The following is a 9,687-nucleotide window of genomic DNA, read 5'->3' on the forward strand; positions in this document are numbered from 1 at the left end:
AAAATATTAATGGAATTTTAGAGAATGGCATAATGCTAACTACATTTTTGTATGTTTATGTATGCTAGTTTCTTTTTTTTTTTTGTAATTATAAATAGTATCTTTTTCCCCCTTAAACTGAGCATAGCTATATCCCCTCCTTAAAGTCATTAAAGCCGTAAATCCTTTTTTGTCCCCATCATCCGATGATCATACATACTCCTCATTATGTGCTAATATGAAGTGTCACTCACCATAAGGTGGGACAGGAGAGACATATCCCCTCATTTCCCTGCTGCTCTTAGCTGTAATTTAACTTCATGTTGCGGAATCCGTCTATATTAGCCGGCGAGCCACACAAAAAGAAAAAGACACATAACTGCCGGGATTCATAGCTTCTGAGGTAAACAGAAACCTGAGGGTATCTCACAAATGTAAACAGCGGCTCTGGCAGCTTTCTGCTAATCCCCAACAGTCGTCGCTATGGGCCTGGCGACCTGTGAGCCAATCAGAGTGAAGCATGGAATGAGTGAACCAATGACAGCAAAGCAGCTCAACAGCTCAGCTAATAACAAAGCAGCACTCTTTAGTGTTTTTTTGCAGATGCATACCTCTACATCAGATGATTCCTCTCTTGCGCTTGAAAGATAAGAGGAGAGGTTATAATTTTTTACCACAATGGCCAGGCCTAAAATGATTTTAAACCCCAGCCTTATCTCGCTCTCTCATACTGCGCATGGAAACTTCACATGGTGATAAGAATCCATAATGAGATGAGCCACAGAAACGTAGCAGCAACAATATATCATGCTTATGGGAGTTTCCCTGCTAAATTGGGTCGTACCGTAGCCTTAAATTCTGTTAGCGGACTGTGCGAATTAATTAGGGAACTATAATTTGTGTTCTTGCTGAAAAAAGAGTCAACAGATTGTTTGCTCTGCACCAAATGCACCAAATGCAATCACAAAAATGGATTTCTTTTGAAACACTCTTATAATTCTGCTTATTTAAAAAAACCAAAGTCATTGTGAACATAAATATTATCCGTATTTACATTAACCAATACTAAATTCATCATCTTTTGCCTTTTCTTTTACATTTTAATTATATGCTATTTACTATTTTTTTATGTTTTTATCTTGAAACTGTCATACAGTCAACTCATTAACATATTTCCGGTATATTTTATTTAACTGGCTAATAAAGTAACTTGCTGTTACTGGAATAGGAGAAAGTATTTTAAAATCAAGAGACACATCACCTTTAAGTATCTTAAACAACTGAAGATTTACTATTTGTATGTGCTATCGTTGCAATGAACCACGTACAGCCTACTGCTCCTGCATTAGCAAGTTAGCTTGTTTCCTTTGATCATTCATTATGTTGGCTTACTCAAGCTCGGAGGAGCACTGATAGCCTGATCAGGGGCTGTGTTTTCTCTCCATTTACAAAACCAAAAATGGCAAAGAGGTTGTGAGAGACTCAGGTGGATCTTTCCCAGCAGCTCTGTGAGATAATGAGCAGAAAATGGCAACATGTGCACGCACACATATACACACATAAATGAACAAATAGCCAAGAACACACTTAAACTACAACAACAGAACTAAATGAGTCGACTGGGACTACCTGTCCGTTTGATTACACACAAATGCAAGCAAAGGCAAAACAAGTCCCAGCCGACACAATGAATTTAATCTCAAAGATCTACCACATTAGCCTTCCAAGCTAATGTTAGCAGCCAAGCCTGGAAGTGTATTGATTAGCATTGCTGGCTCCACACAGGATTATTTTTTATCATGCATCCTATCTCAAGGGCTCAGGTGCATTAGCACTCAAATGCCACACGCACATATTTGCTATGTGAAAAATCAATATGATATATTACGAAAGGTACAAAATCCCCTATATGGCTACAACTATTTTCTTTACCTCCTGATATTTTATACCTCATTTTATATGATGTTGACAGCCAGACAACTTCTAACATTACTAATACACAACAAAAATATAAATTTGTGTAATGAAAGTTAGATATGATATTAATAAGATTAATAAGTCTTAATAAGTCATGTCAAATTGTGTCTCTAAAATCCCAATCTTATATTTTCCCACTTGTTTTTCTGATGTTTCTAGCTACTACTTTAAAAAAAAAAATGCTTACAGTTTTTGTCACACATATCTTGCAAAAGCAAACACTTAATCCAAAACTATTTTAACTCTTCTAAAAGTGGTATTTTTGCGTAGTAACTCTACACACAAGCATCAAATAATTAGCCCATACACACCAAACTACACACAGATGTGAAAAATGTAAAACACTACTCTTGTGTGTCTTTTGCTTGTTCAGAGTGCAGTAGAGCACAGGAGTTTGTCAGAGCACTCGCACATACATGCATATGAACATATACACTGTATATACAGTATGTATGTACAACTGATGAATTTTACACAGTTATGTAACTTAACTATATAAATACTGAACTGACTTGAGCTGTATAATGACACTATTGACTTGCAGCTTTACATCAGAATTTGAATTTGATACTATTGTGAAGCTGCTGTGAAACAATTATATAAAGCGCTTTAGAAATAAAGTTGACTTTCTGACTTAGCTTGTATGCATATTCAGTGTATATATATATGTGTGTGTGTGTGTGTGTGTATGTATGTACTGTACACACACACACACACACACACACAGTAGGTGTAGGTCATCAGTAAATGAGTGGCATTTAAATGGCAGTTTCCCAAACGAAACAAAAGAGCTGTTAGTTTTGAATGATGTGTGTAATGTAGAGAACTGTGCTTAGATTTTTGCAAAAAGTTTGTTTTACAATAGTAAACTGCGTTTAAAGCACGTAATGTGCTTGTAGTTTTGCAGATTTGGTCTAAAGATGAGGTATATGAATGAATGGCTTCACTGAGTGGGCCTCAAGTACCACTTTTAGTGTCTAAGCATTTTTTAAAAAACTGTTAGAGGACCTACAAAACATCATGTTTACAATCTGAGACAAAACAGGCCTGACAAATCATGATAGTGAAGAATTAATATTTCACTGAATTTCATATTGCCTGTACTTATTGTAAAATAATGAATGTCATAAATAACTAACAAGAATTTGTAAGGCACATTTTAATAAGCTCTTTTTATTATGTCAGAATAGTGCTTCTTTATAGGATAAATAACTATATTTCTACATCCATCTATCTATCTATCTATCTATCTATCTATAAAGAGGACTTTCATGACATGATTAATTATAACAAAATAATGTGATAAAATTTTGCAGTTAATTTAATTAATTTGATGATTAATTAAATATAATTTTGAATCAACTGACTGCCCTAATACTGAATTAAAGTGATAATTTAATTATTTATTTTAATTATAATTTAATGTCATAATTTTGATAAAATAAAGAGAAAGTACAATTAAATGGTAAATTTTTGTTACAAAATCATTCTAGTGATTATCTGGAAAATGCAGGCTTTTTTTTTAAATGAAAGGCAGGCAAAACACATTTGATTCATGAGAATCAGTGTATGTATGCCTTCTGGATATATCTGTCACTCTATATGTAACGAAAAATGACAGTGTATCATGATTACGCACATTTTTTGCTTTTAACTGATATGATGATTTGTGAAATCTGCTCTCAAGCTGAGGCTTGTTGGATGCAGCGTTTAAACGCGCTGTCCCCTGGAGACGCTCGCCGGCCTGCGGCAGACCCCACTGAAGTAAAGTAGACTCATTCTGTTCCCCTATAGGGAGATCGGAATGGGTAGTCATGCATTTAAAGCTGCGGAGACAGCTGGGGAACACGGCCCGTTATCTCATTGAGAAAACAGAGCACAACTGAAAAATGCTCCAGAGGAAATGGAAAGCGAGAGACTGTGCTGTAATAGTGACCTTGAAGGTGTGATTTGATAAACTGCAGCGTGGAGTACGCTTGCTCAACAACATATGCACACGTACTCTGATACCCAAGCACTCAAAAAAACAAAAAAACTAAACAAACAACAACAACAAAGTATTTATATGCTTTTACATTATTTTTTTGTGTGTCCAAGTCAGATCAGAGTAGTTAGTTACCTGTATGCACAATATTGTCCGAATATGGTGAGAGAACTGTGGATGGTCACTTTAAATGTCAATCAGACAGTCACTTCCTGTTTACGTGGGCGGTTCTTGGTAAGAATTAGCTGCAATATGGACGAGAATTTACGCAATTCAAAAGTCAAAAGAGAACGTTCAGAAACATTCAGAAACAAAGAAATCCAAAAAGATGAAACCTTTTTGAGACTTATTCACCTCTTACCTCAAGTCGAGCATTCATCACAGAAGACAATCCCTTCTGCGCACAGGGCTGATGTTTGAATGGTTAATTGTTTTATGTAGGTTGAGTTTTCCTTGATTTGTCTAAATTGTCTGTGGCAGAATGACCGATTGTTCGCCAAGACGGTACTTTAGCGAAAAAGCTTAACTGCAATCAGCACTTTCCCCCGTAGAGGAATCCATTCCTCTGTGGTACGATGAAAACGGATTGCTCCGCCTCTGCTCTGAGCGTGGCAGGCTGTTTTCTTCAAGTTGAGGAACGAGGGATGGGACCTACTTTAAATTTCAAAAGAACAACAAAGGTATTCATTAAAACTCCCGGCTCATTTATCTACATTGTCTTTCTTGTGTTCATTCCTTTCCTTTACTTTAAAGCAGTTTTAACTTAATGCAGCTGTGCTTTGAGTATTATATCTTTAAGTATTATGAGTCTTAACTATTAAAAAGAAGCCCTTGCAAAATAATTGGGTTGGTAAAATTATAAAAAAATGACTTTGTCAGAATAGATATTTAGCTCATTTTAAATGACCACCAGTGTAGATTGGTCCTAAAATGCTTTTAGGATCCAGATGGTGGATCTTCAATGCCTGTCCAAAACCTTGCATGTTGCCATGATTTCTGGTTTTAGTTAGTAAGAGAAGTAGTAGTGCTATGCTAAGTCAGCATGCTTAGCTGTTAGTTTGTTAAACGAAGGCTTACTGAACGCACATGCTAATGTTTAATTTGACCATTTTTAGCTTTGGTAATGCAGTATAATGTGATGTGTGACAATTTAAATCAGTAAATATGACAATTAAGTAATTAACAATACAATGTCATTGGATAAATTAAAAACAGTAGGTATTTAGGTAATATAAATTTGAGTTCTATGTCAGCAGCTGAGGCTATTTTTATGGCAAGAGTTATGTTGTACATTTTTTACCAGTTACATAGGAGTTGTACAAAATAAAACCAGACAAAATAGAAAAATGCAATAGATTAAAATTACACAAGATGTTATACATTTACATATACTAAAAAAAAAAAATCCAAAATAATTTTCTGTAAGGATTTTTAAAAACTATTCCTTAAGAAGACATACTAAATAAAACTGTCATCAACTTGCATTCAAAAACTGAGTAGTCAGATAAGATATGTTTAATAAAATAAAATAAAAACAGTAATTAGTAAAATAAGACAATTTTCGTAGCAAAAAAGTAAGAACATTTGAGGGTTACTTGCCTATGGAAAACTAGCTGCCATGTTGCCAGGGCGTTGCTGTGGTGTTGTTAGGGTTTCTAGTGGTGGGTGTTTCCTTACTGGCCCAAGTGTCTAATAATTTAATATACCTGTGATTTATGTAACTTTACACATTAACATACTTTCATGATTAAGAGTACATGGTAAAGCAATTTTCTATAATTTCTAATAAGGCAACGAATAAAATACCCATTAATAATTGGTCTTAGCCCATGTATCACAGATGAAATAGCATCTCCCTGCTGGAAAACAAACAAACAAACAAACAAAAACGCTAAAACTGACATATACTGGTTGGCTGGTCTTAGCTGGTTTAAGCTGGACATGACCTCACCTGACAAAGCTGATATTCAGCTGTTTTAATCTGGTTAGTCAGCTGGTCTCCCAGCCTGACTAGCTAAAAAAGTGTTCAAAACCACTCTAAAGCCAGCCTACTAAACCAGCTACGACCAGGCTGGAAGACCAGCTAAAACCAGCCAACCAACTTAGGCTGGTTTCAGTTTTTTTTTTTTTTTTTTTTTTAACAGCTAACTACGCCATGCTAAACAGCTAAACGTTGACCCCTTCATAGTAACTAGTGCTCACACAGGAACGAAAACACCACACTTTGTCCACTGAACGGCACGCACTCGTTCTCTGTGACATTCAGAAGAGTACTGAGGATTGTGTCTGTGCCTGGCAGTAGCGGACTAGCATCCGTCTTTTGTGTTATTCTCTTTGAACGGCCGCCAAAAATATTAAACTTCATAACCTAGTGCCATAGCGGCTACGCTCCACTGAACAAAGTCCTCTGCAAGTACTTTCTCTCTCTGTTGTGCAATTTGCAAAAGGAACTGCTTATCCTACAGAACCTCATACGGCCGTGACATATCAAAGCTGAAATGACTTTTCAAGTAGTGGCCGCTCAACCTCTTCTCTTTTAGCGACGCCGTGGCCGTACAATGTCACCGAGGACGTCTTCATTACGGCAGCCAACCCGGATTCCGGAGTGAAACAACTAGCTAAAACCGTGCCAGTCTTTCACCTTTTGTTTCACGATTATGTAAAGCCCTTTGCACACTCACGTCAGTTGGAATCTGCTAGGCCTCCAAACAGAACATTTCTAATTTAATATCTCATCCATTTCATTTTGTTTGAACAGTTTCTATCCTCTTCGCCCTCCCTCTCGTGCTTCTCATGAGAGGGACTCGCTAAGCCCAGATTACTTAGAGCTCTCGAGTGGAGTATGAAATTAACACATATCTATTCTTTTGATACTTTCAATAGAATTGAAATGGATTTGCTCTATCAGAAAAGCATGTGCTCGCTACAGACTGGCTCAAAACGAAGTCCGTCGCTTCTCATTTATGTCATGTATGGCTCATTTCTTACTGGGATGGATTCAGACATATTTGGAGAGACTAAATAAATTTCAGCCTAACGTGAAAGGAACCGTGATTTCCGTGAGGGAAGTTATTGGTTCACTTCAGAATGGGGCACATGAACATCCCAGTAATAAGGTAATTCCTTCAGGAACTGTCTAAAGGAAACTAAAGGTCTGATTGAGAATTTCTGCTACTATTTCCTAATATCTGACTCCAGATGAAATTTTATTGCTCAGATGTTGTTCTTTCAAAACTTAATGAGCTCCCCAGCAATGTTTAATGTACACTACCATTCAAAAGTTTGGCTTGGTAAGATTTTAAGTCTCTTATGTTCACTAATGTTCTTACAATTTAAAATAACTTTTATTTGAATATATTTTAAAATGTATTTCTACCTGAATTTTCAGCATCATTACTCCAGTCTTCAGTGTCACATGATCCTTCAGAAATCATTCTAATATGCTGATTTGCTGCTCAGGAAACATTTCTTATTATTATCAATGTTGAAAACACTTGTGCTGCTTAATATTTTGTGGAAACATTGAAATTGTAACATTTTTAAAGGGATAGGATAGTTCACCCAAACATACTCTCACTCTCATGTTGTTACAAACCCGTAAGCCCTTTGTTCATCTTCAGAACACAAATTAAGATGTTTTTGATGAAATCCAAGAGCTTTCTGACCCTGCATAGATTCTTGTCTTCCGTGTCAGTTCCAAAAATGAACGAAGGTCTTACGGGTTTGGAATGACATAAGGGTGAGTAATTAATGACAGAATTTTCACTTTTGGCTGAACTAACCATTTAAGGAAAATAATGGTTATGATTCTTATTCTTGTTCAGGATTCTCTGATGAATAGAAAGTTCAAAAGAATAGCATTGATTTAAAATAGAAATCTTCTGTAACATTATAAATAATTTGGTAGCACTTTATATACAGTCTTGTTCTTCATGTACATACTATGTACTTATTATGGTAACTATGTAAAAACTAGGTACTAACCCTGAACCTACCCCTAAACCTAACCCTACCCCATGTAGTTACCTTGTATTAACAGAATTTCTTAGGTAGGTACACTGTAAGTACATGTACTGTAAAATAAAATGCAACCAATATTTTTACTGTCACCTTTGATCAAATTTAATGCATCTTTGCAAAATAAAAGTATTAATTTCATATATATTTTTTTAAATCTTACTGACCCCAAACTGATGGAAGTGTACATTAGGTATCAACTTTATCTCAAAAGTTTAACCAGGACAGTGTGAGTGGTACTTGCCGGTGCAAAACTTGTCACAATGCTAATTGGTGGTTGTTCTGATTATTAGGTCTGTTTTCTCACTAGTCCAAGTCAAAAGATCCCAAGTCTCTAATGTAATACTGGCTCATAGTTTCAGTATGGTTCTGACTGTTGAAATGTTTTTGGTCCCTTCTGGTGTTCTGGAGACACATTTTCAGGAGACATGTGTTAAATTACTGGGGTGACTTCTCAAGACAAATCTGAGAAGACTGAAGTCACCAAAAGTCTCCATTTGTCCTCTACATCAGCGGTTCTCAATTCCAGTCCTCGCGTACCCCCGCTCTGGATGTTTTGCATGTCTCTCTTTGTTAACACACCTGATTCAGATCATCATCTCGTTAGAAGTGAGCTCCGTGCATGAACTGTGTTCCGATTGACATGGTCCCTACACAGTGTCCATTGCTCCCTATTCCCTGAACAGGGGAAATCCGTTGAAGTTTACTTCACTTCAGAATATTCATTTACAGATTTGCTCTGTGCCGCTGCCTACAGCGTCTTCACACACATACGAAACTTACTAGAGAAGCGTGAAGTGGGACATAATATACCTCTGTAAATAAATACAATTTAAATTCACGTCTCGCACACTTAAATGCCCTTTGTATGGAACATATACGCTTTGTATGGAACATATATGGAACATTATTAGACCCTTCAAACTGGAATCATGGCGGAATATGCGGTAATGTCCACTTCGCAGGGCACTTACAGTCAAATATAACAAACGTCTGAAGCAATAAGAGAAACATACAAAATGTGCAGAGCGGGGGTACGCGAGGACTGGAATTGAGAACCGCTGCTCTACATAATCTAATTTCTCAGAGGAACTATATTAAAGAGATCTGTGATATTTCTGGTCCAGACTGACTGACAGGTCTCGCTGCATTTATTAGACCCCAGAATGAAGAACGTCAGCTCATTTGCCCCAAGTCTCATAACCTCCACAGAGGACAATCTGAAAACAGCTCCCACACTCCAACATTCATTCACTCCAGTGCCAATTACATGCTGACTACAACTGTGCCTGACCGACAACTGACATCAAATCCGTTAAGTGGCTTTTTCTGGGTTCACACCCTATTTCATTATGTTTTATCAACATAAATTTGTCAGTGGGATTTAGCATTGATTCAGCAATGTTCCCATCTAGAGCAGGACTACAAAGAGAGAAACCGAGAGGATGAAAGCTGCACAGACTTTTAGTGGTAGATTAAAGTCCGAAAGCTTGAGGTCTTTCTTACTTAATTCAAAGATAATGAATATGAAGTCGATATGAAATCAAAACTGACTGTATTTACTTTCTTAATGCATGCACTTGGTCTTATTTTGAACAGTTTCATGTTGTGCATTATTCCAAAGAATTATTTTGTAATCTTTTATCAAAATGTAATAACTTTTAACACCTTAGCAAGTCCTTTTACAAACTATTTTACTTCCTAATTATCCCATTTTCATTGGAAATATG

At 36.4% G+C, this 9,687-nt stretch overlaps 1 long non-coding RNA gene across 2 annotated transcripts; it reads right to left on the reverse strand.

The window, feature by feature from the left end:
• Positions 1-236: 236 nt before the first annotated feature.
• LOC107653564 (uncharacterized) lies at positions 237-4,181 on the reverse strand. Of its 2 annotated transcripts, XR_001630237.1 has the most exons (4): positions 4,076-4,181; positions 591-618; positions 410-476; positions 237-315 (listed from the first exon to the last, which is right to left on the reverse strand). It is a non-coding gene; the product is annotated as an uncharacterized LOC107653564 (long non-coding RNA). The 2 variants fall into 2 exon arrangements; XR_001630236.1 differs by having other exon boundaries at positions 237-476.
• Between the last annotated feature and the right edge of the window lie 5,506 nt (positions 4,182-9,687).

Source organism: Sinocyclocheilus anshuiensis, unplaced genomic scaffold (genome assembly GCF_001515605.1).
Source record: "Sinocyclocheilus anshuiensis isolate Anshui unplaced genomic scaffold, SAMN03320099.WGS_v1.1 scaffold1079, whole genome shotgun sequence".
NCBI lineage: Eukaryota > Metazoa > Chordata > Actinopteri > Cypriniformes > Cyprinidae > Sinocyclocheilus > Sinocyclocheilus anshuiensis.